This window comes from Neofelis nebulosa, chromosome 7, assembly GCF_028018385.1.
Source record: "Neofelis nebulosa isolate mNeoNeb1 chromosome 7, mNeoNeb1.pri, whole genome shotgun sequence".
Classification (NCBI taxonomy): Eukaryota; Metazoa; Chordata; class Mammalia; order Carnivora; family Felidae; genus Neofelis; species Neofelis nebulosa.
The window spans coordinates 70,325,794-70,353,471 of NC_080788.1; the positions used below are offsets into that span (position 1 = coordinate 70,325,794).

General features: G+C 39.3%; 1 protein-coding gene across 2 annotated transcripts in view; it reads right to left on the minus strand.

Annotated features, from left to right (window-relative positions):
- Positions 1 to 27,678, minus strand: part of KATNBL1 (katanin regulatory subunit B1 like 1) — a 49,901-nt gene that overhangs the window by 18,977 nt on the left and 3,246 nt on the right. The window contains exon 1 of one of the 2 annotated variants that reach the window (XM_058738301.1): positions 24,850 to 24,999. The exons of the other annotated variant lie outside the window; for it this stretch is intronic. The gene's annotated coding sequence lies outside the window, so the exon portion shown is untranslated. Of the gene's footprint in view, positions 1 to 24,849; positions 25,000 to 27,678 lie in introns of those variants that run through there. 2 annotated transcript variants of the gene reach the window in all.

Below are 27,678 nucleotides of genomic sequence, written 5' to 3' on the forward strand. Positions count from 1 at the left end.
TACAGTGCAACAATGATTTCAGGAGTATATTCCTTAGTGCCCCTTACCCATCTAATCCACCCCCCCTCCCACAGCCCCTCCAGTAACCCGCAGTTTGTTCTCCATATTTATGAGTCTCCTCTGTTTTGTCCCCCTCCCTGTTTTTATATTATTTTTACTTCTCTTCCCTTATGTCCATGTGTTTTGTCTCTTAAAGTCCTCATATGAGTGAAGTCATATGATTTTTGTCTTTCTCTAACTAATTTTGCTTAGCATAATACCCTCCAGTTCCATCCACGTAGTTGCAAATGGCAAGATTTCATTCTTTTTGATTGCCGAGTAATACTCCATTGTATATATATACCACATCTTCTTTATCCATTCATCCATTGATGGACATTTGGGCGGTTTCCATATTTTGGCTATTGTTGATAGTGTTGCTATAAACATGGGGGTGCACGTGTCTCTTGGAAACAGCACACCTGTATCCTGTGGATAAATGCCTAATAGTGTAATTACTGGGTCATAGGGTAGTTCTATTTTTAGTTTTTTGAGGAACCTCCATCCTGTTTTCCAGAGTGACTGCACCATCTTGCATTCTCATAATCCTGGTTTTTCAAAAGCTGTGTGTGTGTGTGTGTGTGTGTGTGTGTGTTTAAATGATCAATGTATTCATAAGAACTCTACCAAACCACTAACAAAAGTTACTTATTGCTAGTGAAATTACAGGTGATTTTTCCCCTTCATTTACAGGGTTCTCTACTTTCTTCAAGGAACATGAATTATTTCATAATTTGAATAAATATTTTAACTTAATGAGGTCACTGTCTTATAAAAGCAGCTTAATTGTACAACTCCCTTATAGTAAAAGAGTGAAAAGTATAAATACCAAAACAGAGAAGTAACATTCCATCGGAAAGACCTATTTTAACTTCTCCAAAATTAGGGCAATGCTATCTAATTTTCTCAGTTCTTGCTTTCTCACCTCATTTGGGACTTAGCTTCCCCCGCTCCCCACCCCCCATATCTTCAGTTTCTCCCTTTGAACTGATTCCTCCCCTTCTGCTTTCAAACATGCTCAGGTTTCCTCTATCAACTCCTATACCCTTTCTCTACTTCTCTTTCCTGCCAAATTTCTACAATGAGTGCTTTTTAGTTTCCATTTTCTCTTTAACCCTTTATAACCTTGATTTTGTCCTCTCATTTGAAAAAAATTACATCTTCAAAGTCACTTGAAGCTTATAAGGGAGCCTTTTATAATATAACACTGATGACGCTCATATCAAGGTCAGCCCAGCCAAGTCTAAAGACTTCTGCTCATTCTTCCTCACCATTTAGCTTCTTCATCCCTTCACTGTTCCCCCAATACATACACACACACACACACACACACACACACACAATTTTTCTATGCATAGGACAAAGCACTACAGTACCTTGACTCTCCTTGCTCCCTTACCCTTTTGGTTCCTTTTCCTTCAACAACTCTTTTATCTCTACAGTAAAATTGGAAAGAAAAAAAAAAAAAAAAGAAAAAAACCATGTTTTCACGGCTTCAGCTATTTCTCTAAACCCAGTCTCTCCTTTAACTCCTATTTATTTGCCTTCCTGATCTGGCATTGATTGGTCCACGTCAACACATCTAAAACAAACCTCTTCAGTCTCTTCCAATGTCAAACCAACTAACTGCCCTGCCTAGCTACCACATGCCTAGCTGGCATCAAACTTCTCCCAAATAAAAACCTAGGATTTATTTTGATTCTCTCTCCTTTCTTCTAACGGATTACTAAGTCTTCTTGAATCTTTCTTCAAAATATTTCATGGATCCATTCTGACCTTACTTTGTCCACTGTCAGACCTATCACTTCAAGCCTAAATTACTATAACAATTATTTGACTTTCCTGTCACCCTCCCTTCCTGGTCCCTGCAAATCATTCTTTACAACCTACAGTGTTCATGGCAAAATCCCCGTATCTCCAGTAGTTCCTTACTGTTTACTACAGGATTTCCTGAATTATGTTTAGAATATCCACATAGATTTAGTAGACGTTTTACTCTGTTCACATAAGTCTGGATAAGCTGCATATTAAATTATTTCTGGGAATTATTTAAATACATTAACAAGGCTCTGAGAAGCCTGTATAATCTTATTTCACTCCGCTTCCCAAACTTGGCCACCATCCTACTTTTTAAAATGTTGATACATATAAAATTTGAAAGATGCAGATGTTCCAAGGAACATAATTTGTGGAATTGATTTACTACACCCAAAACTAAACTATTTATCTAAATGTTGAAGACTTTCATAATTGGGTACCATATTATTAAAGATTAATAATTTCTTTTTAATTAGAAAGAGAAAAGAGCAAAATGCTCCCCACTTTTTTTTTTTAATATGGTGGGAACGGAGGTTTTTGTTGAGGGACAGAAGTTCCATTGCAATGGTGTTAATCAAATAACAATATCATTAAAAAATAATAGGTAGCCTTTAGTACAAGCTTACCATATGCTACCCATAGGCATTGCAGATATCATATTATGCCCTTTTAATAGATGATGAAACTGAGGCACAAGAAGATTACATAATTTGTCTAAAGTCAAACAGCCAAAAAATGGTAAGAGTTGGGACTGGAATTGAGGCCTTCTGTCACCACTGCCTCCATTCTTAACTAACACACTCTACTGCACCTCAAGTAACAGGAGAGATTAATGGTGAATATGTAGATAAGACAATGCAGGTTTTATCACTTTCTAGCTCATGATTTTTGGCAGGTCATTTATTCTATTCTGAATCTGTTTTTTCAAATGCAAAATGGGGATGCTGTTGAGATCAAAATGAGATTACATGTAAGTAATTACTGCTATTATCACAATAGTTCTAATAAATATAAATATATACAATTCTGGTATTTTGGAAGGCAAATCTGACAACACTGCAGAGCAAGTAAACTATGATCGTACCATATCAACCATATAATTTATCAACCAAACCAGGACATATTTGAGAATGAAAGGAAATACTATTAAAAATTATGCTGGGTCTTTCATCCATTTTGAATTTATTTTTGTGTATGGTATAAAAAGTGGTCCAGTTTCATTTTTCTGCATGTCACCGTCCAGTTTTCCAGCACCATTTGCTAAAGAGACTGCCTTTTTTCCACTGGATACTCTTTCCTGCTTCATCAAAGATTAGTTGGCAGGTGGGTCCACTTCTGGATTCTCTATTCCACTGATCTATGTGTCTATTTTTGTGCCAATACCATACTGTCTTGATGATTACAGCTTTGTAATACAGTTTAAAGTCCGCAATTGTGATGCCTCCAGCTTTGGTTTTCTTTTTCAACATTACTTTGGCTATGTGAGGTCTTTTCTCGTTCCATACAAATTTCAGGATTGTTTGTTCTAGCTCTGTGAAGAATGCTGGATGACCCAGCAATTGCACTACAAAGAATATATCCAAAGGATACAAAAATGCTGATTTGACGGGGCATATGTACCCCAATGTTTATAGCAGCACTATCAACAATAGCCACATTATGAAAAGAGCCCAAATGTCCATCGACTGATGAATGGACAAAGAGATGTGGTATATACATACAATGGAATACTACTCGGTGATGAAAAAGAATGAAATCTTGACATTTGAAACAATGTGGATAGAACCAGAGTGCATTATGCTAAGTGAAATAAGTCAGTCAGAAAAAGGCAGATATCATATGATTTCACTCATGTGTGGAATCTGAAAAACACAACAGATGAACATAAGGGAAAGGAAGGAAAAATGTGATAAAAAGAGAGAGGAAGGCAAACCATAAGAGACTTTATGTACAGAGAACAAACTGAGGGTTGCTGGAGGTGAGGTGGTTGGGGGGAAGGTTTAAATGGGTGATGGGCATTAAAGAGGGCACTTTTCAGGATGAGCAGTGGGTGTCATATAACAGATGAATCACTGGATTCTATTCCTGAAGCCAAGACTATACTATATGTTAACTAACTTGAAAATAAATTTAGAAAAAATTATGCTGTGTCACTAGGCATAAACCAAGTTTGTCAAGCAAATTGGGATATATGGTCACCCACCTTAGTTAAAAGGTTTACATTCCTAGACTGAATTTTCTGTAGTTCCATAAAAATTATCAACTACTCAGCAATACAAAGAAACAGGTTACTAATATACATGACAACATGAATATGTCTCAACCCCATTATGCTAAATGAGAGACGTGAGACTCCAAACAGCATACACCATACAACTTCATTTTATGATATTCTCGAAAAGGCAAAATTATAGGGAAAGAAAAATAGCAACTGTTGCCAGAGTCTCAAAGAAGGGAGAAGTTGACCACAAAAGGACAAGAGGGAACTTTCTGTAGGGAGGGACATGTTCTATTTCTTTTCTTTTTTTTTTTAAGTTTGCTTATTTTGAGAGAGAGAGCGAGAGAGAGAGTGGGGGGGGGGGGGGAGATGGAGAGAGAGAATCACAAGCAGGTTTCACACTGGCAGCACAGTGCCCAATGGAGGGACTGAACTCATGAACTGTGAGATCCTGACCTGAGCCGAAATCAAGAGTTGGATTCTTAACTGACTGAGCCACTCAGGCACCCTACATGTTCTATTCCTTGACTGTGGTAGTGACTAAACACATATAACTCTGCATATGTCAAAACTCATGTCAATGACACCTCAATAACCTGACTTTAAAAAAATTGGGGTGGGGGCGCCTGGGTGTCTCAGTCGGGTGAGTGTCTGAGTTCAGCTCAGGTTCCTGAGTTCAAGTCCTGCATTGGGCTTGCTGCTGTCAGTGCAGAGCCCATTTCAGATCCTCTGTCTCCCTCTCTCTCTGTCTCTCCCCCCCACACCCACTCTCTCTCAAAAATAAACATTAAAAAAAATAAGAAAATAAAAAATTGGGGTGCAGAGCACAAGTCATTCATAGCTTTTCATTAGGCTCCTTGGACACTTGACACTCACTTGACAAAAGTGAGAAATGTGGTTTCACTAGGCCCATATCCATTCTTTTTTTTTTTTAAGCTTATTTATTTATTTATTTATCTATCTATTTATTTATTTAGAGAGCACACGTGTGCAAACAGGGGAGGGGCAGAGAGAGAGGAAGAGAGAGACAGTCACAAGCAGGCTGCCAGGGCAGATCCCGATGTGGGGCTCGAACCCACAAGCCCTGAGATCATGACCCAAGCTGAACCAGAGTCAGACGCTTAACCGCTTAATGGACTGAGCCACCCAGGAGCCCCCATCCGTTTTTTTTCCTCCAGGAAATTGGTCCATATTTCAGTGGTGAACGTTCTAGAAACATTGCTCTGCTCCAAGTATCTGAAATATGTACTGTTCTGACTGGTGATTACTAAGGCTCACTTTTCTGGCTGTCTCCATGTTCTACTCATCTATGTGGGTTGTCTGGCCCTGAGTATGGGAGATGCCTTCAGTGTCCTCTGTGTGCAATGATGAAGGGTGAGTGCTCTCATTTGGAGGCCAGTGGGAGTTAAAAGCTTAATCTGCAAAGACTTCCAGGCTTCTCTGGTCTCTCCTAGCTCTCTGGAAGCTTTTTTGCTCACCATGCAGTAGTTATCAAAACTCACTAACTGGGTGAAAAATTAAAGACTCAACCAACCTTAAAGTTTAGTGTAGCTAAAAGATTAGGTCAAATAGTCCCATGTTCAAATCTCTAGCTTTCCTATTTAACTAGCTATGTGACCTTGGAAATAACTAAGTCTCATTTTCCTCATCTTTAAAAACAAAGATGTTTGCATATTTATCCTGCCCCACTCCAAAAATAAAACCTGCAGACAATAAAACAGTTTGGTGGCTTTTTTTTTTTAACATTTATATATTCTTGAGAAACAGAGAGAGACAGAGTGTGAGCGGGGGAGGGGTAGAGAGAGGGAGACAGAATCCGAAGCATTCTCCAGGCTCTGAGCTGTCAGCATGGAGCCTGACGTGAGGCTCAAACTCACGAACCAAGAGATCATGACCTGAGCCGAAGTCACACGATTAACCGACTGAGCCACCCAGGCACTCCGGTTTTGTTTTTAAATAAAGGAAGAACTAGGATAAAGAGAATGGGGAGTAAATAAGTTAATTACCTAACTGTCAAAACTTAAGAAAAGAATATTTTAACTGACTAAAGTGATTTCAAAGCAGTAGGCCAACTTTGAAGACAGAAAGCAGAGGACTAACATTGGAACTTTACAGAAGGATCAAGGGCTGTTAAGTGTATGAGAAAATGATGAAAATGTAAGAAACTAACCACATTAAAGCTTTCACAAAAGGAGGGGCACCTGGATGGCTCAGTAGGCTAAGCATCCGACTTCAGCTCAGGTCATGATCTCACAGTTTGTGAGCTGGAGTCCCATGGAGCTTGCTTCAGATTCTGTGTCTCCCTCTCTGTCTCTCCCTACTCACATTCTGTCTCTCTCTCTCTCTCTCTCTCTCTCTCAAAAATAAAGAAACATTAAAAAAAAATGAAAAAAAATGCTTTCACAAAAGGAAATGAGAAAAGGGTATGGACTTCTAAACTCATTGTAAGCATCCTTAAACACAGAAAACACTTTATAACATTAAGTCTCATTTGTTTTGCTATTAATACTTCCTGCCTCCTCAAAAATAAATAAACGTTAAAAAAAAAATTAAAAACGGGCGCCTGGGTGGCTCAGTCGGTTAAGCGGCCGACTTCAGCTCAGGTCACGATCTCGCCGTCTGTGAGTTCGAGCCCTGCATCGGGCTCTGGGCTGATGGCTCAGAGCCTGGAGCCTGCTTCCAATTCTGTGTCTCCCTCTCTCTCTCTGCCCCTCCCCCGTTCATGCTCTGTCTGTCTCAAAAATAAATAAACGTTAAAAAAAAAAACAAATTTAAAAATACTTCCTGCCTCCCCTGATGTTTCATTTTTATGGAAGTGAAATGTTTCTTCTTTTATGGAAACAGAAATGTCCCTTTCCATTCCATCATGGCCTCTGACCATAAATGACTGAATTCAAAGTTTCCTCTCCGTATCATTTCTTGATTCCTATCTTCATTGATCTCTTCCTTCACCACTTTTTTATGGCACTTAGTAAATTAACATCACATAGTTCAGGACTTTAACAATCAATAAATAATTGAGGGTTTAAATGTAAGACATGACTGAAAACTAACTGATCCAGGTGTGTCTCCTCTTGCCAACTAGACTGAAAAATGAGATTCTCCTGATCAGGGGCTGCATTTCACACCTTTAGATACACAATCTAAAAAAAAAAAAAAAAATTTTAATGTTTATTCATTTTTTGAAAGAAAGAGACACAGAGCGCAGGTGGGGGAATGGCAGAGAGCGTGGGGGACACAGAATCTGCAGCAGGGTCCAGGCTCTGAGCTGTCAGCACAGAGCCCAAAGCAGGGCTTGGACTCACAAACCACAAGATCATGACCTGAGCTGAAGTTGGATACTTAACCAACTGAGCCACCCAGGCGCCTCTTAGTTACACAATCTAAAAGGTAATTCAACAACTCTTAATTTAAATATATACACAGACGTATATGTGTGTGCGTATATATGCGTATATCCTCCAGAACAAATATCATCACAAAGTAAAGTTCATTTTTTAAATGATTAAAGAAAGCACATGTATTCAATTCAACATGCATTTATTGAGCGCCTATATGTGTCAAGAGATGAGTAAGAAGTACACATCTTACTTCTCAAGAAGCTCATGGCCTAGTGGGGAAGAAAAGAAAAAGTCAACAAATATAAAATAAGTGCTATAAAAGAGAAATATATACACAGGTTGCTAAAAGAGCAGCAGCAGTGACTCTAATCTGAGAGTAAAGTATCCAGAAATATATCTTCTGTCATACCTGATCTGATCCCTGAAGACACAAAGGAAATTGTACAAATGAAATGAGGGAAAGCTCGCTAAGCAACCACAGCAAAAACTCTTAGGTACTCAAAAATCAGAATCTAGAGCTTTCCTGTTTACTATATTTTCAGTTCTTCTTCAGAAATCGTTGTTCAATTTGAGCACAAATACAAAGCAAAAACATACAGATGGTGATGGGGAACTGTATAAAGAATAGATCAGACTGACAACATCCAAACCACTTATCAACTTTAGCATCACAAACAAGGAGAAAATCAGATATTACATGCCTCCTGGTGTGATACAACAGGAAATACACTTCACAACACTATTATTAAGTATTCTTGCCAAAAAATCTAGCCTGAACATAATCAAGTTTCAACTGTCTGTTACAAACTATCAGTTTAAAGGAAATACAGAAGACAAAGAGGGCCTATTAAGCATTATCATGGGGGATATAGTTTTAAAAATCCAGAAAACACAAATTCTTTGGGACACAAAATTCAGTTTCCTCAACAAATACTTCACAAGAAAGAAAAATAAAGAAGAGAAAACTATATATTAAAAGACACTGCATCAACTAAATACAATGTATGGACATTGCTTAAGATTCTAGTTTAAAAAAACTGGTAAAATGTGTAATTAGGGAAATTTGAGTATTGACTGAATATGTGATATTAAGGAATTGTTTACAACTCTAAAGTGTAACAAATAATATACTGTACATATTTAAAGTGTACTTCTGTACACATACATACATATACACCCATTAAACCGTTACCACAATCAATATAGGGAACCCATCCATAATCTTAAAAAATTTCCTGTGCCTCTTTATAATTCCTCCCTAACCACTTGATCTGTTTTCCGTCACTATACATTAGTTTGCAATTTCTAGTATTTTACATAAATAGAATCATATAGTATATTCTCCTTTTTTGAGGGAGGTATGATTTCTTTCACTCAACATAATTATTTTGGTAATCATCTATGCTGTTACATGTATCAATAGTCCATTCCTTTTTACTGCAGAACAGTATTCTATTGTGTGAATATATCAAAATTTCTTTATCCATTCATCTGTTGATGAACATTTGGGTTGCTTCCAATTTGGGCTATTACTAATAAAGCTGCTAAGAATAGTCCTGTACGAGTCTTAGCATGAGCAGATACTTTCATTTCTCTTGGGTAAATACTTAGGAGTGGGATGACGGTAAGTATATGTTTAACTTTTCAAGAAAGCTGTCAAACTTTTAAAAAATTGTACCATTTTGCATTTCTATCAGCAATAATATGAGAGTAAGGAAGTATTATTAATCATTGTTAATTACTTCTAGTTGAATGGTATTTTATCTTTCTTTGTTGTTTTCTTAAGAGTCTTTTAGAGATACATCTACATACATACATCATACAGATGAAAAGAGATATTTAGGATTTGCACAGAGTACAGGAAAATCACTGAAACAAGAAACGCTGATAATGGCTGAAGCTGGGTAATTGGGATGTTCATTATACCATCCTCTCTGTTTCTCTATATGGTTAAATATTTCCATAAGTTAAAAGAAATAGATAAGATACTAGAGTACTTCAATGAGTAAAGCTTATTTGTGGGCTATATATAAATATATATAGCAATGTTCTGCAATAATGTAGTTTAAATGGCATGTCCTTGCTCTTTGGGCTAGAGGTAGTGTTCCCCTCAATGACTGTAGATGCAGTGAACTTTGTCTCAACAAGAGTAATGTGAAAGTAAGGGGAGGGGGGAAAAGAGAGAAACAAAAACAGATGTGGGCAGGAAGTCTGGGTCCTGTCCCTCCCTAACTCCATATCCCTGGATTTGGGAACAGAAGAAGTGTGTTGCATAAAAGGGAGAAATAAACATGAATAAAAGTTATCTCTCTCACATTAAAATATCCCAAGAAACACTGAATGCTTCTACAAAGGTGAACCACAAAGGTGGAGAACAGTAGAGAAATTTTTTACTTTATGCTCTCTTTATACAAAATTTTGCATTTCACACAAGTATTACTTTTGAAATAAGTTTAAAAAATCACCAGTGATTCAACCACCAATATTATTCTGGTGCTTTTCCTGCCAAGCAGCTTAGTTTTATATACTGCATTGTGTCATCAACATATTTTCCTACATATTAGAAAGTCTTTTGAAAATGATTTAAATGTATATTATTTTATCACATGAATTTTATTTTTGCTTTTACAGAAAATACTTTGGTGGATATAAATATATTTGTACAAAATAGATTACTTCCTCTAGATAAGCAAATAAGTGGGTCAAAAAATACGATTATAGAGCTCTTGAAATATATGATAAAAATATTTCATATAATGTGACTGGGATAGTGGTTACTCAAAAAATCATTTAAAATGAGATTCAAAAGAGAGATGTACACATGTACCTTAAAATGATGCATATGCATCAATGATTCCTACTTTGGGTTTCTTTCAAGTGGCCCAAGAACTAATGACACTCACAAAGCATTATCAGTACAAAATTCTAAATTGTGATGGTTTTACTTTATTTATCTTTAGCTTTCTAACCTATACCCAAGTTGATATGAAGTTTTTGAGTCACTTGCCTTCATGTAGTCTATCTAAACCATTCCAATTAGTTTTCACAGAAACAATGTTTTTAAACTCCTGTTTTAAATTTCATCATATTTACTAAGCTGGGCAACCGTGTAAGCCTGGCAAATGGGCAGATGGACAATCGGCACCCCTGATGACAGAAGATTCTGTATTATCAATTTCTGCCTTTACAAATTTGGCAGATGTTACAGAAGATCATGTTTTAGTTTGCATGTGAAAGCAGTAGTATGCACTTGTACTTTTCTTAGGTGATTAAACTGAAAGGACAAGGCAGTATGTCATAACAGGGAAACACAAGTCCTAGAGTCAGACTTCCTGGGTTTGAGTCCTGCCTGAACCACTTATTAGTTACACGATCTTAGGCAAATTACTTAGCCTCCTATTTTTGGAGTGGTGCTGTGAGGATTAAATAAAATAATCCACTTGCCACGATGTCTGGCACATGGTTAATCGCTCTATAAATGTTAGCTATCATTAAGTTATATATACATAGACATCACCGATGAAGCAAGTTGTCTTTCGTATAAGAAACATGCTTTATGGTGTCAGCAAACTTTAATACCAGTTCCTACTTGTGTTATAGGTTTCTGTGTATGCGTACATGTAGCATAGGAAAAAAATAAACACGAGACCAAAAGGACAAAAATTCTTTATTAAGAGTGGTATTACAGTTGAATCCTTTTTTCCCGTTTATTTTTTTACGGTATTAAGGTTGAATCATTTTCTTCAGCTTATTTTTCTGTATCAATTTTCTACAGTAAAAAACTGTATATTTTATTTTATTTATTTATTTATTTATTTATTTATTTTTTAAGTTTATTTATTTTTGACAGAGACAGAGTGTGAGCATGAGCTGGGGAGGGGCAGAGAGAGAGGGAGACACAGAATCCGAAGCAGGCTCCAGGCTCCAAGCTGTCAGCACAGAGCCTGATGCGGGGCTTGAACTCATGAACTGTGAGATCATGACCTGGGCCAAAGTCGGACGGTTAACTGACTGAGCCACACAGGTGCCCCTAAAGATCTGTATATTTTAAATAAAAGAATTAAGTTTATTTTTTAACATAAGACAATACCTTAATAAGAAGTGAGAAATTAGTTTCTTAAGCCTTAAAACACATGTCTTTGTTATGTAAAGGAACACAAAAGAATTGTAAAATTATAAAACTCAGTGACCTGAATCATTTCAAAGTTGATGAATTTTGGTGTTATATATAGCTACATTATGGCAACTAGTTTCCTGCCTCATTTCTGCTCATACCCTTAAACTTCCCAACTTTTCCTCTTATAAAATTCTCAACTTCACAATATTCATAGTGGGAGAAACACAGAAAAGCCATTATAATAAAATATATTAAGCATGGCAATTATCTCCAATGACTTATCAAATAGTTTAAGGGGAAAAACTGCTGAGCTAAATTATTAAATAGAAAAAAGTGGCTTAGGGGAGCCTGGGTGGATCAGCAGTTAAGGATCTGACTTCAGCTCAGGTCATTATCTCACAGTTCATGGGTTCGAGTCCTCTCTCTCTCACTCTGCCTCTTCTCCGTGTGTGCACTAAGTATTTTTTTATTTTGAGAGAGCGAGAGAGCGAGCACACAGCTGGAAAGGGTCAGAAAGAAGGAGGGACAGAATCCCAAGCAGGCTCTGTGCCATCAGCGCAGAGCCCAATGCAGGGCTTGAACTCATGAACTGTGGGATCATGACCTGAGCTGAGATCAAGAGTCTGAGGCTTAAGTGACTGTGCCACCCAGCTGCCCCTTAAAGCAAGTATGTTTAAAGAATCATTTTAGGGGCGCCTGGGTGGCGCAGTCGGTTAAGCGTCCGACTTCAGCCAGGTCACAATCTCGCGGTCCGTGAGTTCGAGCCCCGCGTCAGGCTCTGGGCTGATGGCTCGGAGCCTGGAGCCTGTTTCTGATTCTGTGTCTCCCTCTCTCTCTGCCCCTCCCCCGTTCATGCTCTGTCTCTCTCTGTCCCAAAAATAAATAAAAAACGTTGAAAAAAAATTAAAAAAAAAAAAAAAAGGAATCATTTTAGGGGCGCCTGGGTGGCTCAGTCGGTTAAGCATCCGACTTCAGCTCAGGTCATGATCTCAAGGTTCATGAGTTTGAGCCCTGCATTGGGCTCTGTGCTGACAGCTCAGAGCCTGCAGCCTGCTAAGGATTCTGTGTACAACCTGCCTCTCTGCCCCTCCCCACTCGCACTCTGTCTCTCTCTCAAAAATAAATAACATTAAAAAAAAAAGAAAAAAGAATCATTTTATAGAGTAACAACAGCTTCTAGTCCAACAGGACTCACCCAATGATTCTCAATGAAGAGTTTCACTAAATTTTAATGTGTAAAATTTATTTTCATAACTATTACAGGGGTGTCCAAAACAAATGTTGGGCTGAACAGATTATGTGACCTAGTGTAGAGCAGTCACAACTTATCATAAGAACTAAACACATGTACTTTAATATCAAGCCAGATTCCAAAAAAAAAATTCCATGATTTCTTAAAGGCACATTTGGACAAGGGGGGTGGAGTGGCTTATAAAGACTGCAGACACTTGTACTCAAAAAGTGACAAAGTGAATGGCGTGTTCACTAGTACACTGGTAGAAAAATGATACATTCTGTTGATTAGTTTTGTTTGGAGCCTTTTAATCCCTTCTAGATTCTAATCTGATTGAGGGTTAACATTTTGAAAGAATGTCTCAATTACATACGGCATGGATTGGTGGGTAGGAGGTGAAGAACAATGGAGAAGAAGAAAAAGAAGCACAGAAATAAACACAGGCAGTACTTATTTATGCACCACCCAGGGAAATGGTGCCCCATCAAATTACCTGGATGTCTAATGCACTTGCTAGGTTTATTCCTATTGAGGAAATGGATTTACCAAGTTATCAGAGCCTGATATTAAATACTCAAATCATGAAACTAAGTACCCTTGTTCTGATTCCATGTTCAGAACAACACAAAACCCCTAGGACCCAGAATAAATCCTAAGGGCTTTTTACTTGCTGCATTGATGATTTATCACACCATCTTCTATTAACTCAGTCTGCCATGCATGGAAGGTTGGTTTGAGAAATAACATCAAATTCAGGAAGGCAGATCAAGCATGAAAATACATATTTCTGCAGATTCAATGGATACAAGATGATAATATATCATTTCAGTCAATTAGACCAAACTGAATTCCAGTTCTCTTATGACTGAGTTACCCTGAAACGAAAATTTAAAAATTGATGCTAAGTGGGAATTACCATTCCCACCACCTCATCCTTATTTTTAATAATTAAGTCCACTGAGTAGTCTACATTAAGGGATTGGTATTAATAATGAGAAAAGGAAGTTAGCTAAATTCTGATTACTTGGTGGCTATTTATCATCATCTTTACCAATAGTTCTGGACCCACAGACTAATTTTTTTCAATGCCTTATAACTGGAAAGTGGGCATGTGGGGGGAGGTAGGTGCAGAAAAGTATGCTACCACTTACATAAAGACTAAATGCGTCGGGGCGCCTGGGTAGCTCAGTTGGTTAAGCTTCCAACTTCGGCTCAGGTCATGATCTCACTGTTCGTGAGTTCGATCCCCGCGTCTGGCCCTGTGCTTACAACTCAGAGCCTGGAGCCTGCTTCAGATTCTGTGTCTCCCTCTCTCTCGGCCCCTCCCCTGCTCACACTGTGTCTGTCTGTCAAAAATAAATAAATATTAAAAAATTAAAAAACAAAAAGACTAAATGTGTACATGAGTGATTGCCTGTATATTCCTTGAACTTCCTTTGAAAGGATACACAAGAAAATGGGGACAAAAGTCACTTCTAGAGAGAGGATAGGTGTAGCTAGGGGATGAAGTGAGAAGGAGACTTTTTCCTTTCAGGCTTTTGATTTTGTATCAAATGTAAGTGTTTTTTTTTGTTTTTTTTTTTTAAGTTTATTTATTTTTGAGAGAGAGGGAGAGAGGGAGGGAGGGAGGGAGGAAGGGAGGGAGGGAGAGGGGAAGGGACAGGCAGGGAGAGAAAGGATCCCAACCAGGCTCCATGTTGTCAGAGCTGAACCCGATGTGGGGCTCGAACTCATAAACAATGAGATCATGACCTGAGAAGAAACCAAGAGTCTGCTGCTTAACTAACTGAGCCACCCAGGTGCCCCAAATGCAAGTATTATTTTTTAACTAAGTTAAAATGTATTGTTAATGGGACTCCTGGCTGGCTCAGTCGATAGAGCATGTGACTCTTGATCTCAGGGTTGAGTTTGAGGCCCACGTTGAGGGTAGACATTACTTAAAAATAAAATCTTTATCCACCTCCCCTCCCCATAGACTCTTAACTACAGAGAACAAACTGAGGGTTGCTGGAGGGCAGGTGGGTGAGGGGATGGGTTAAATGGGTGATGGGCATTAAGGAGGGCACTTGTGATGAGCACTGGGTGTTGTATGTAAGTGAAGAATCACTAAATTCTATACCTGAAACTAATATTACATTGTATGTTAATTGTAATTTAAATAAAAACATGAAAAGAAAATATTTTTAAAAAACAATAAAATGTATTGATAATATAATATACATCTCTTCTTCAATGGCTACACAAACACATGAATCTTTAGGAAGACTTAGGGTTTCCAAAGCCAAGTAGATGATTATCTTAGCATGTTTTGGTGAATAACTCTCTTCTCCCTCTTAGAATATTCCAGCTTTTTCTGGAAATATTCATAGGGAAGAAAAATAATCCTTTCTAATTGTCTTTTTAAACTCAGAAATTTTTATAAACATATATAAAACAATGTCACCTTAAGGATCCTTTCTGACCCCTTGTTTGGCTATTAAATGTATTTCTGATGCTTTCAAGATAGACTATGTATGAAAAGACATTGCAATAAGATATACAACTCCAAAAAAGACCAGCTAACATAAGCTAACTTTAATGTTCTATCTTCATGATTTGGACTAAGGTTACAAATCTGTAACACTTGTGCCTAATTTTGAAGTAAACAGGGTAAGTACTCCCTAAGACTTTACAAATAAGGGTAGACTGCCCTTTAAGAATTAAACAAAGAAATCAACAAAAGATGATGCTAGAGCCCTTTTATAACAATGGTTCTTAATCTTTCTTACACTCCAACATGTGCAAGGATTACCACACATCCCTCCCTGTCCATTACAGTGGTTTGTTATCACTATGTCTCCTGGGCTGAAATTAGAATATATACTGAAATCTGAAAATGCCCCCATCTCTTAGAGAGCACCCTTCTCCAGCATAAAAATCCCACACTGCCTTAATGAGGTATAATGAAACTCAGGTCCAAAACTGAACTGTAACCAAATTTAATGTATTAATTGCAAAAAAAAAAAAAAAAAAAAAAAAAAAAAAAAAAAAATCGCTCCTCTCAATGATTCTCAACTCTGAACTCAAACCTCCAACTGCCTGTGAGCAGCTCCATATGGATGTCAATTCTATAGTCAACTATTCTTGAACTTAACATATTGAAAATAGAGCCCTTAATATCCACCCTCTCAAATCTGATCCTCTCAACTGTTCCTTTTATTTTCTTTTTTCAAATTTTTCTTTTTTCAAATTTTTATTTAAATTCTAATTAGTTAATATATAGTGTAATATTGGTTTCAGGAGAATTTAGTGATTCCTCTCTTACATATACAACAACATACAACAAGTGCCCTCCGTAATGCCCATCACATTCAACTGTTCCTAATCAAATAAAATGAACCATCATCATCCTCCCAGTTGCTGAAAGCCCCAAAGACTCATTCTTATTTTCTCTTTCATAAATTCCCTACTTCGAATCCACTGATTCTGCCTTTATAACATATTCCCAAACTATTTCATTTCTTTTCATTTTTGGAAGCATTATCCTAGACAAAACCACCATCATCTCTCCCTTGGACTATATCTGTTTGCTCCTAAATGCTCCAGCCACATTGGCCTTTTGTCCTTAAACATGCCAAGGTCATTTCCATCTTGTGGCCAAACCATTCCTCCTGCTTAAAATATGCCTCCCATATACTCTCAGGGCTACTGCCTCTCAAATCAAATGTTACTCACCCAAAAGGATTTCCTGACCACCCAATCAAAAATAACACCAACTTGGGGTCTATTCTCTATGCCAGTACCTTGTATCTGTCCCTCTCCATAGCACTCATCACTATTTGAAACAAGCTTATTTGCTTATTGTCCACATCCTCCCACTAAACTGTGAGCTCCATGAAAGCAGGAATCATGTTCACTATCTAGAATAGTGCCTGGCATATAGTGAATTGGTGCTTAATGAACAGCTGCTGAATGAAGGAACCTATCTAAAAAAAGACCATGAAAGATAATGGTAGGCTGGGAGGAGTCACAAAATATTTAAAAATGTCAAGGGGAGAGTGCCTAACTGTGGTAAACATTAAAACCGTGCCATGACATTCCAATTCTCCTTTCAGATGCATGATTGGTTTACACTTGCCCATCGTCTTGAAGTTAGGTAATGGTCATATGACTTGCTCTTGCCAGTGAAATAAGGAGCCACTTTGTGTGATTCACTTCTATTACCATCCCTCTATTATGGCAAGCAGCAACAGGACAGAGAGTAAAGTTCCATCTGTCCATATTCCTTAACAAGGACAACATAGAGCAGAGCCCCCAGATAACTCACATGTAAGATGAATCAAGGAGAAGTAAACCTTCGTTATTTGAAGCCACTGAGATTTGGGGGTTGTTACTGTAAAACAGCCCATCCAGACTGATAAACCATCTAAACAATGCTGTGGGCACAGAATAATGTAGTCAGTCACACTAAGTAGTCAAGTGATGCCACTAAATATACATAAATAATTTCCTTCTAATTATTACTTCGTTTCCAAATAGGTCTGCCAACAAGAAGAGAAAAAAATATTTATGTGGAGTTTAAGAATTCTTGTTCCGGGGCACCTGGGTGGCTCAGTTGGTTGAGCGTCCAACTTCGGCTCAGGTCATGATCTCCCGGTTTGTGAGTTCGAGCCCCACGTCGGGCTTTGTGCTGACAGCTCAGAGCCTGAAGCCTGCTTCAGATTCTGTCTCCCTCTCTCTCTGCCCCTCCCCACTTGTGCTCTGTCTCTCAAAAAAATGAATAAATGTAAAAAAAATTAAAAAAAAAAAAAAAAAGAATTCTTGTTCCTGATACTATTTTTCAGTAAATATTCCCCCAAATAATGAATGTCACCCTGTACAGGCATCCCTACCAGCCTTTTCTTACCTGGAAACATACTTCCTAGGTGAGAATAACCGGCTTGTTGTTTCATTATTATCTACCCCAACTATTCAAATAACTAAATAGTTACTCAGTCCAGGTCACTGTGGAGGAAAACAGACTAGAAAGTAGATTGGATAAAATGCAGAAGTCCCTCAATACTGGGTTAGGAACCTGGACTTAATTTTGTAGACAAAACAGACTTACTGAGAAGCTTTGTGTACGAATCACATAATTAAAAACTATTCTTGGGGAACCTGGCTGGCTCAGTCAGTACAGCATGCAGCTCTTGATCTTGGGGTCATGAGTTTGAGCCCCACGATGGTGTAGCGATTACTTAAACTTAAAATTCTTTTAACTTTTCTTCAAGATTATTAAAATTTTTAAAAATTGTTTATTCAATTTTGAGAGAGAGAGAGACAGAGAGAGAAAGAGACAGAGACAGGCATGAGCCAGGGAGGGGCAGAGAGAGAGGGAGACAGAATCTGAAGCAGACTCCAGGCTCTGCGTGGTCAGCACAGAGCCCAACGCAGGGCTCAAACCTACGAACTGTGAGATTATGACCTGAGCCAAAGTTGGACGCTTAACCCACCTCTCTTGAAGATTATTCTATATGAGTAAGAATTAAGATGACTGGAACAGGAATGCCAAGAGTACTAATTTCCAACAGCTGTGCCATGAATCCTCTATGGATGAGAGGACAAATTTTAATCAATCTATTGATTTATTTTGGCTACAACATTAAACATACTGTTACTGGTGATATTAAGTGGTGTAAGGAATAAGCAAGGCATAGGTTTTTGCAAATAAGAGTAAAAGGTACACTCAAAAGTCAAGCTGGCACTAAAGTAAGATCTGGTAATGGACAAAACTGCATTTATTGAGTATGAAGGGCAATCAGGGCAGTAATTACTTAATAGTTCTGAAAGGTAACCAAGTGAACAGTGGATGCTTTACCACCACTTGTAGGTATTTTTACATTCTAGGAAAGACTAGGTTGTAATCCTGTTGGTTTGTATTCCAAGTTCTTTCAAGATACTCAGAATATCTGTGCAGTCCTCCTCAACACCAGTCCATTCCTTCCTTCTTTCAGCAAATACTAAGTACATGTTACAGGCTAATTACCATTCTTGGCACTAAGGAAACATCAGTGAACAATGATCCCTGCCCTCCTGAAGCTTATATGCTAGTGGCACTTAAATTCTGTTCTAAAATTTCTTCCCCAATCCTATTACATGGGAGTAGCTTTTACAAATGCCTTTGGGAGGTATCATCTAATTAATGCACACTAAGATGTGAAAGACATCTTAGAATGTCTTTAGAATAGTCTCAGCAAAGGCAATTACCCTTGAAAAGTAAATACTTCACAGATTCACAGACTCTTAGAGCTGGAAAGGACCTTGGAGATAATTTCAATTTACAAATGAGATTACAGGATCTGCCCAAGAACACTCAGTCACCAGCAGGAGAGAGAAGCTTAGAACTGTGACTTGCAGTGTTAATGCCTTTCCCATATAACACCAAGCTGCCTGTTTTAAGATTAGTGAGAAGAGATGCTAGCATGGGCATTCCTGGATGACTGTTCAAGGCAAAAAGAATTTGAGGCAGTGTGTAAAATTGAAAGAGAGAGGGATGCTTGGGTGCCTCAGTTGGTTAAGTGTCTGATTTCGGCTCAGGTCATGATCTTGCAGTTCGTGAGTGAGTTCGAGCCCCGCGTCGGCCTCTGTGCTGACAGCTCAGAGCCTGGAGCCTGCTTCGGATTCTCTATCTCCCTTTCTCTCTGACCCTCGCTCATTCACACAGTCTCTGTCTCTCTCTCTCTCAAGAGTAAGCATAAACAGGGGCGCCTGGGTAGCTCAGTTAAGCATCTGACTTCAGCTCAGGTCATGATCTCACGGTTCGTGGGTTCTAGCCCCGCGTCCGACTCTGTGCTGACAGCTCAGAGCCTGGAGCTTGCTTCAGATTCTGTGTCTCCCTCTCTCTCTCTGCCCCTCTCCCACTCTCATTCTGTCTCTCTCTCTCAAAAATAAATAAACATTAAAAAAAAAGTAAAAATAAACATTAAAAAATTATTCTTAAAAATTGAAAGAGAGTGAGGTGGTCAAGGGGAAGCAAACTAAGGGTACTCTCAGAAGACTCTTTCCCCCATCTCTACCTTCATTATGTCCCAAGAACAAAGATGGGAATACAAAACTAATGGATATTAGAGAAGATACTCGGACATAAGCACAGAGTAGTAAACACAGCATTTGAATCCAGCAAAGTCAAACTATATCTTATCCAATTTGAAAAGTGTATGTTGCCAGTAAAGGCACCATTTGTATTAGTTTTAAGCTTTTTAAAAAAAATTATTTCCCTAAAATACATTTTCCAGAAAGCACTAAACTGATATAGATCAACAAGTATAATGACTCATAAAACAGTAATGTAATATTGAGTGGGTTGATGTTATCAGGCACTGGGCAAGCATTTTTAAAAAATTTTTTATTTTATTTTGAGAGAGAGAGGGACAGAGAGTATCCCAAGCAGGTTCCACACTTCTCAGCACAGAGCCCAATGCAGGGCGTGATCTCAAGACTGAGAGATCATGACTTAAGCCAAAATCAAGAGTTGGACACTTAACCAAGCCACCTGGGCACCTCTAGGCAAGCATTTTTTTAAATTTACTTATTTATTTATTTATTTATTTATTCATTCATTCATTTATGTTTTATCTTTTATATTTGAGAGAGAGAGAGAGAGAGAGAGAGAGAGCGAGCAGGGGAGGGGCAGAGAGATAGAGACAGAATCTGAACAGGCTCTTGACCTGAGCTGAAGTCGGACGCCTAACTGACTGAGCCACCCAGGTGCCCCTGGGCAAGCATAAAATATATATATATATATATATATATATATATATATATTTTTTTTTTTTTTTTTTTTTTTTAAGAGAGAGAGCAAGAGCTAGAGCAGGGGAGGGGCAGAGAGAGGGAGACATATAATCCAAAGCAGACTCCAGGATTGCAGCTGTGGGCACATAGCCTGATGTGGGGCTCGAATTCATGAACCGTGAGAACATGACCTGAGCGGGAGCCAGAAGTCGGACCTCAACTGACTGAGCCACCCAGGTGCCCCTTGGCAAGCATTTTTAAAGATAATTCCTCCTCCTCCAGAAAAGAGTCATACTCACCTCTTGCTTATAAACTGTACCAATCTATACATTCAAAAAACCCAAGTAGTCCTTTAATCTCTCAAAGACTCATGACCAACAAACCTGAGCCTTATTTAGTATTCTAATAGAAAGTAAATTATTAAAAAAACTTTTCAAGAAGAGGAAAAAGGAAAACTTGCTAGGAACTGAAAAATAAGCTTAGCACAAAATAACAAAAGGTAAAAAAAACAAAAACAAAAACAAAGATAACAAAAAAAAAACAAAGAAAAACTATTATTGTTAAGTTTTAGGAAGAATGTAAGCTGATAGGCAGCAAAGGTCCTTATTAAAATCTCTTTATGGGTCTCTGTGATGGCAGTTTACATACCTAAGATGGATATTATTATGAGAATCCCCTGCCCCCCCCCCCCCAAATTATTATGAGAAACCGATTTATTTCAGTAGCCCTGCCATTCTTTTAGCTTCCTAGGTTTAAAACCTTGGAGATACCATTGACTTTTACCCCTATTGATTTCTATAGTTAATCAGTCATCATATTCTATTTCTTCCTTCAAAGTGTCTCTTTGGAATATAAGCAAAATTTCCAATTTCAAAAGAACACACACACCAAAAAAGATTGTGACCATTAAAAAGAGCATTTTTCAAGGAATGGGAAATACTCATGACATGCTGAGTCAAACAAATAAACACACCAAACAATAAAAACCCACAGGGAGAAAAATGTATAGTCCTAGTTTTTAAAAGATTTGAAAAAAAGATTTGAAAAAAATCATCACATGAAAATGTTTAACAGTTGTTGTTTCTGCCTGGGGTAGGGAGTGGGAGGGTTATAAGTGCTTTTAATTTTTCACTCTCTACATGTCCAAAATTTCCTATAATGAACATGCATTATTTTCAGTGAACACACATTATTTTCAAACTTAGGAAAAATTGTTATTTAAATAATTGTCTCATTTTATCACTGCTTGTCATTCTCATTGCCCTCATCCTATTTCCTTAAAATCTCCCCCTTCTTCGAGGACTCCAACAAGAGCCTCCTTCTTGAGGTCTCTGAGCCAGCTTCCCCCAGCTTTAATATTGTTTGTACTCATGCTCCTAAAATTCATCATTCATACTTATTTTACAGCACATGGAAGCAGAAGCTGGCCATATAAACAACCAACTCACAACAGGGTCTCAACCTCAGCACCACTGACATTTTTACCTTTGGGGTAATTATTTCTAATGGAGGGGCTGTCCTATCGTAAGATGCTTAGCAGCAGAACTCATGGCCTCTGTCAACTAGATACTAGTTAGCATCTCTCCCCATTCCAGCCATGACACTGCCAAATGTCCCAAAGCAGGCAAAATTGTCCCCAGTTGAGAGCCACTGATATAAGTTTCAAAACTTCCAAAATCATCTCTCTGTGTACATACATATACGTTAAACTTAAACTTCTCTGCCATATGTGTCTTATACAACACTCCTCAGTCCTGCCCACATAATCTCATTTTTCTCAATAGGAACTTTCCAAATAGATCAGGTTCGCTGTTCTCTAGAAAAATCATTTTTATTCTCACTTCCAAGTCTTCTTTTTTTTCCTTCCAAGATTTTATTTAAATTCAAGTTAGTTAACATATAGTTTAACACTGGTTTCAGGAGCAGAATTCAGTGATTCACCACTTACATACAACACCCAGTGCTCATCACAAGTGCCCTCCTTTATACTCATCATCACCCATTATCCCATTCCCTCACCAACTCTCACTTTGTTCTCTATGGTTAAAAGTCTCTTATGGTTTGCCTCCCTCTCTGATTTTCATCTTATTTTATTTTTCCTTCCCTTCCCTCATGTTCATCTGCTTTCTTAAATTCCACATGAGTGAAATCACATGGTATTGGTCTTTCTTGGACTTATTTCTCTTAGCATTATACACTCTAGCTCTATCCACATGGTTGCAAATTTGCCATCATTCTTTTTGATGGCTGAGTAATATTCCATTATATAAATAGATAGATGAGATACAGATATATAGATAGATATATGATATAGATATATATCGATTTATCAGTCAATGGACATCCTCTTTATCCATTCATCAGTCAATGGACATTTGGACTCTTTCCATAATTTGGCCATTGTCGATGTTGCTATAAACATTGGGGTGCATGTGCCCCTTTGAATCAGTATTTTTTTTAATCCTTTTCACTTCCAAGTCCTTGAACACACTGTTTCCTCACTAAAATTCCCCATTCACACTTCTATTCAATGCCCTAGATCCATCCTTTATGTGTTGGTTCTCTGCAGAAGCATTACCGATCAGCCCAGTTCAGTTCACCATACACCCTCTGTACTAAAGAAGAGTATTTTATATTGTTGTTAATCTCACATCCCAACTAAGGTTTGTTGCCCTGGCACATTTCTTTTGTATAACCAACTGTACCTAACACTGCTGGGCATAGAGACAATCAAAAGCTTGATAACTGATGAATGAAATTTAACTGCTCTGCTGTAAATCACCACAAACTGCTGATTTCTTATGAAATGATTTTTTTTTTGAACCTTTATTTCTTGTCATGGAGCTGAAAGTATAATCATTCCAAGAACAGAGTAACCACTCAATTAAATTCTCAGAATAAAAATATATATAAAGGTATATTTTAAAGAGTATGTAGGTTTCAAACTGTTGTTCTCTACACTTTCAGGACATGATACAAAGGAACTAACATTATAAACTACGACACAAACATGAACTTTATGAACTCCATTTATCTTAAAATATCCAACGGAATTTTTGCTCAGTACGCAAAACTTACGTATGGTCAACAAAAGCAGAGAGCTCAATTTAATAGTGTGTGAATGCATATATATACACAAACACACTTCACATATTTTATATCCCCAGTTAAGAGAAGTAAATGAAAGAGCTTTGTAAACTAAAAAAAGCCACATATAAAGGAGGCAGCATAGGTAAAAGCACAAAGCCAGCCTGCTTGGGTCCCAAATGTATTAGCTGTGTAACCTAGTACAAGTTGCTCAACTTTTCTGTGTCTCAGTCTCCTCTTTGTCAAAATGGGGATAATAATAGTACCCATCACAAAGCAAAGCTCTCAAACAGTGCTTAACACCCAGAAGGCCCAAAATAAATATTTATCATCGCTAACACTTCAGTGCTAGTTATTAGCCCAGTAAAAGCCTCAACGTAAAAAATTCTGATTCAAGTCTGAAGCAGGTTCAAACAAAAACAAACAAAAAACCCCAGAATAAACCATTTACACAAGTTGAAGCTATTAGGTGGTCTAGTTTCTCAGATTTTTTGCTAGTGCTAAACTGGTAATTACACACCTAATTTTTGTTACTGTTTTTTTTTTCCTTTTAATCTGTAAAGAAACTGACATAGACACCTCTGTTTTCAAAGAACTTTACAAGCCACAAAAAAACAACTGAACTCTTTGTTATCTCCATATTTACGCCAATTTAAGAGCGTGGTAAAAGCCTAGGTACTGTTACAGAAGAACTTTTCAGCAAGTACAATGAGGTTTTTAAACTTGCAATCAGCAATTCGTATGCAGTTATGTCAAGTTTCTGTCCTGCTAAACAAAAGCTTATCTGTCAGGGAACCAAGGACCCGTCAGAATATAAGGAAATACCAAGGCCCGGCCTAGGCGGCTCGGGAAAACCAGCCCTCAACCAGATCGCCGCAGACGCGTTCCGTCCTTCCCCCTCCCCGGCGTGCAGATGTCGGCTCCACCCGCAGATAAATAAGTGACAGCTGGTCGCGTCCACGCCTCTCCCGGCCCGGCCCCGCGGCGACCCCCAGCCGGCCTCCCGCGCCCGCGGTCCGGACCCTTCCCGCAGCGGCCGGGCAGGGGCTACTCGCGGGAAATGGAGGTCTCGCCGCCCCGCCCTTCCCCACCCTCCGACCCCGCAGCCCCGCCGCCGGGCTCCGCCGAGCGGAGGCCGCCGCGGGGCCTGCAGGTGGGCCCAGGGCGCGGCCGGACCGGAGGAGACGCGCGGCCTCGGCACGGCAGCTGCGGGAGCCGGGCTCGCACAGTCCCGGCCATCACTTACCGGCGCCTCATGGTACCGTGGCACCTCAGCCCTGCCCCGGCGCTGACGAGCTGCGCCCGGCAGCCTAGACCGTCCCTCGGCTCCCGGGCCGAGCCCCACTCTGAGCCATTCAAACGCGGCCGCGCGCGCGGCCCGCCGGGATAGCTCCCCCTTGACGCTTCTCCCAGGCTCCGCCCAACGCTGGCTCGGCCCCCCCTCAGGTCGCGCAGGACTGGAGGGAGGAGGGAAGACGACGTGTGCCCATAGTGCCCCCTGGTGGCCACGCGCACGCCCGGTAGTCCTACTATGGCGCGGCAAGCAGTCAAGCTCTAGGAACTGAGGGTGGACAAAAGTCAAAGAATGACCCTGAGCTAGTGACAGTCTGGTGGGGGAGACTGCCTTAAGTGGTGTCCCAGGAGAGGAAAACATCTGCTATAAAAGTATGGTGCAGGGAGAGATTTATTCCTTCACTCGCATTTAAAGGTACTAAGGCAAAGTATTTAAAAAGCATGGACTCTGGAGCTATGTGACCTTGCACGAGTCATAAAAATTCTCGTGTGCTTTGGTTTGCCCATCTGTAAAATGGGGATTATAATAGTATCTGTCTCATAGTTGTGAGGATTAAATGAGTTCATACATATAAAATGCTTAGAGGAATGTGTCTGCCATATGGTAAGCACTCTATAATTATTAGCTATTATGTTTCAATTCCTAATATGTGTCAGACTCTGTGTTAGACTCTTAAGAACACAAGAAATATGTCTGATGCAAACCCTATCCCAGAAAGCAAATTCAGTCTCTCTGGGACTGGAAACACTAGAATATGAGGTTAGGGTTGGGTCTGTCCCTCACCTGCTTTTAATTACTGAGGAAATTCTATTCATCTTAGTAGACACAGAGTGTACCCATCTTCAAAGGTAAGCCACTGGTCAAGGTTAATCAAATTGTGATGGGAGCCCTTGCAGAAGCCAATCAAGTGGTGTATTTGAAAAAACATTTTCTCACTGCAAGACTACATTCCTCCACTCTTGGGGGCGGGGGGGGGGGGGCCTCTTTTTTCCAGAACTCTCCAGGGCTTGCCTAAGGCATGGGTTGCTTACGTTTGGTTCAGCAATATTTTTGAGGGCCTACCATGTACAAGGCTGACATTGCATCAGCTGCTACAGATAGTCCAGAGGAGCTCCTAGGGGGTTGGATAAACAGGGAAAGAGATCATTCGAATAAACTGTGGTGAGTGCAATGACAAAAGGTATATCCTAAATGCTGTGGGAGTTCAGAGCAATGAGAGGCCTCACAGATAAACTAATCAGAACTAAGATGTCATTAGATGATAAAAGCAATATATTTTTCCTCCCTGGTAACTGGGTCCTTACCTACTTAATACAAAAAATTAAGGGGCGCCTGGGTGGCGCAGTCGGTTAAGCGTCCGACTTCAGCCAGGTCACGATCTCGCGGTCCGTGAGTTCGAGCCCCGCGTCAGGCTCTGGGCTGATGGCTCGGAGCCTGGAGCCTGTTTCTGATTCTGTGTCTCCCTCTCTCTCTGCCCCTCCCCCGTTCATGCTCTGTCTCTCTCTGTCCCAAAAATAAATTTAAAAAGTTGAAAAAAAAATTAAAAAAAAAAATTAAGTAATGGTGAGTGGGTCACTACTTTAGGTTGGTGGTAGAAATATTTTAAGATATATTTTGCATTGGCAATGCCTTTAAGAGCCAAGCACAAGCAGGCACATGCCTATGTGTGTGGCCACACCTGTAACAGGTGGGACTGTTGAGAGAGGCCAGTGTGGTGAGTGTGGGGAGGGAGCAGGACCCCTGGGCTCTAGGGGTGTTGCAACATAGAACATTCCTTGCGTATGACCTCCACTAAGTAGGTGTGCTATTTTAAAGAAAAAAAAATTCAACGCACATGGATGAAGTCACTTTCTTTCAAGCTGTTTCTTCATCACTACCATCATAAACAGGAATTTCCTGATAACCCACAAAAGGCATCGGTGGGGCCCTCATCGGAAGAGGATGAAGAGTGTAAGACATGGGACTTTATCTCAAGGGAGGCTGGATGTTGAGAGAAGACAAATAACGGAGTCCTAGGACTCAAGGAATGTGCTGCGTTAACACAGAGAGATGTCAGCCAAAACAAGGCCTCGGGTTGTCTGAAGGCCAGAGGCGAATCCCGATATTCTCATTTCTAGGTCTTCTTAGGGCACAGTGTCTCAGGCAGTCCATCCCCAGACTCAGGTTCTAAAGTTATACCAGTGAAGAGCAGCCCTGGCCTATAGATCTCATGTCGCTGCCTGGTGTCGACATAATTTAAAGTGAAAATAAAGAGATTTGCCTTCATGTTGCAACTTTCGAAATATATACATTTTAGCGATGAGACTGCAGGTTCATCTTCTTCATTGACACTTTTGAGTCAACCAAAATTGAATTTTTTTCACTTGGCGCTCAATCAAGCTTTTCTCTTTTTATGGATTTAAAAAAAAAGAGGGACTCTTGGTTGGCTCAGTCACTAGTAGAGCATGTGGCTTTTGATCTCAGGGTTGTGAGTTCAAGCCCCATGTTGGGTGTAAAGATTACTCACATAAATAAATAAATAAAGGTCATCCCATACATGTTTTTATTATCCCTGCACGAGTCCTTGTGCATAGAAAGGTGGTTCATGGCTAGCCCTCCCAGTGAGCAGTGTCTGAGGGAAGTACTCCTCTGGTCATTCTCTTATTCCTTCCTTCTGAATACCTTATATTCCTTCTATCTGAATGAACAGGCAGCTGAGTTAGCATTTCTGCCCCCACCCCATCTGCTTAAGGGTATGGATGTCATTCAGGGACAGTGCATAGCATACACCCTGAACATAAG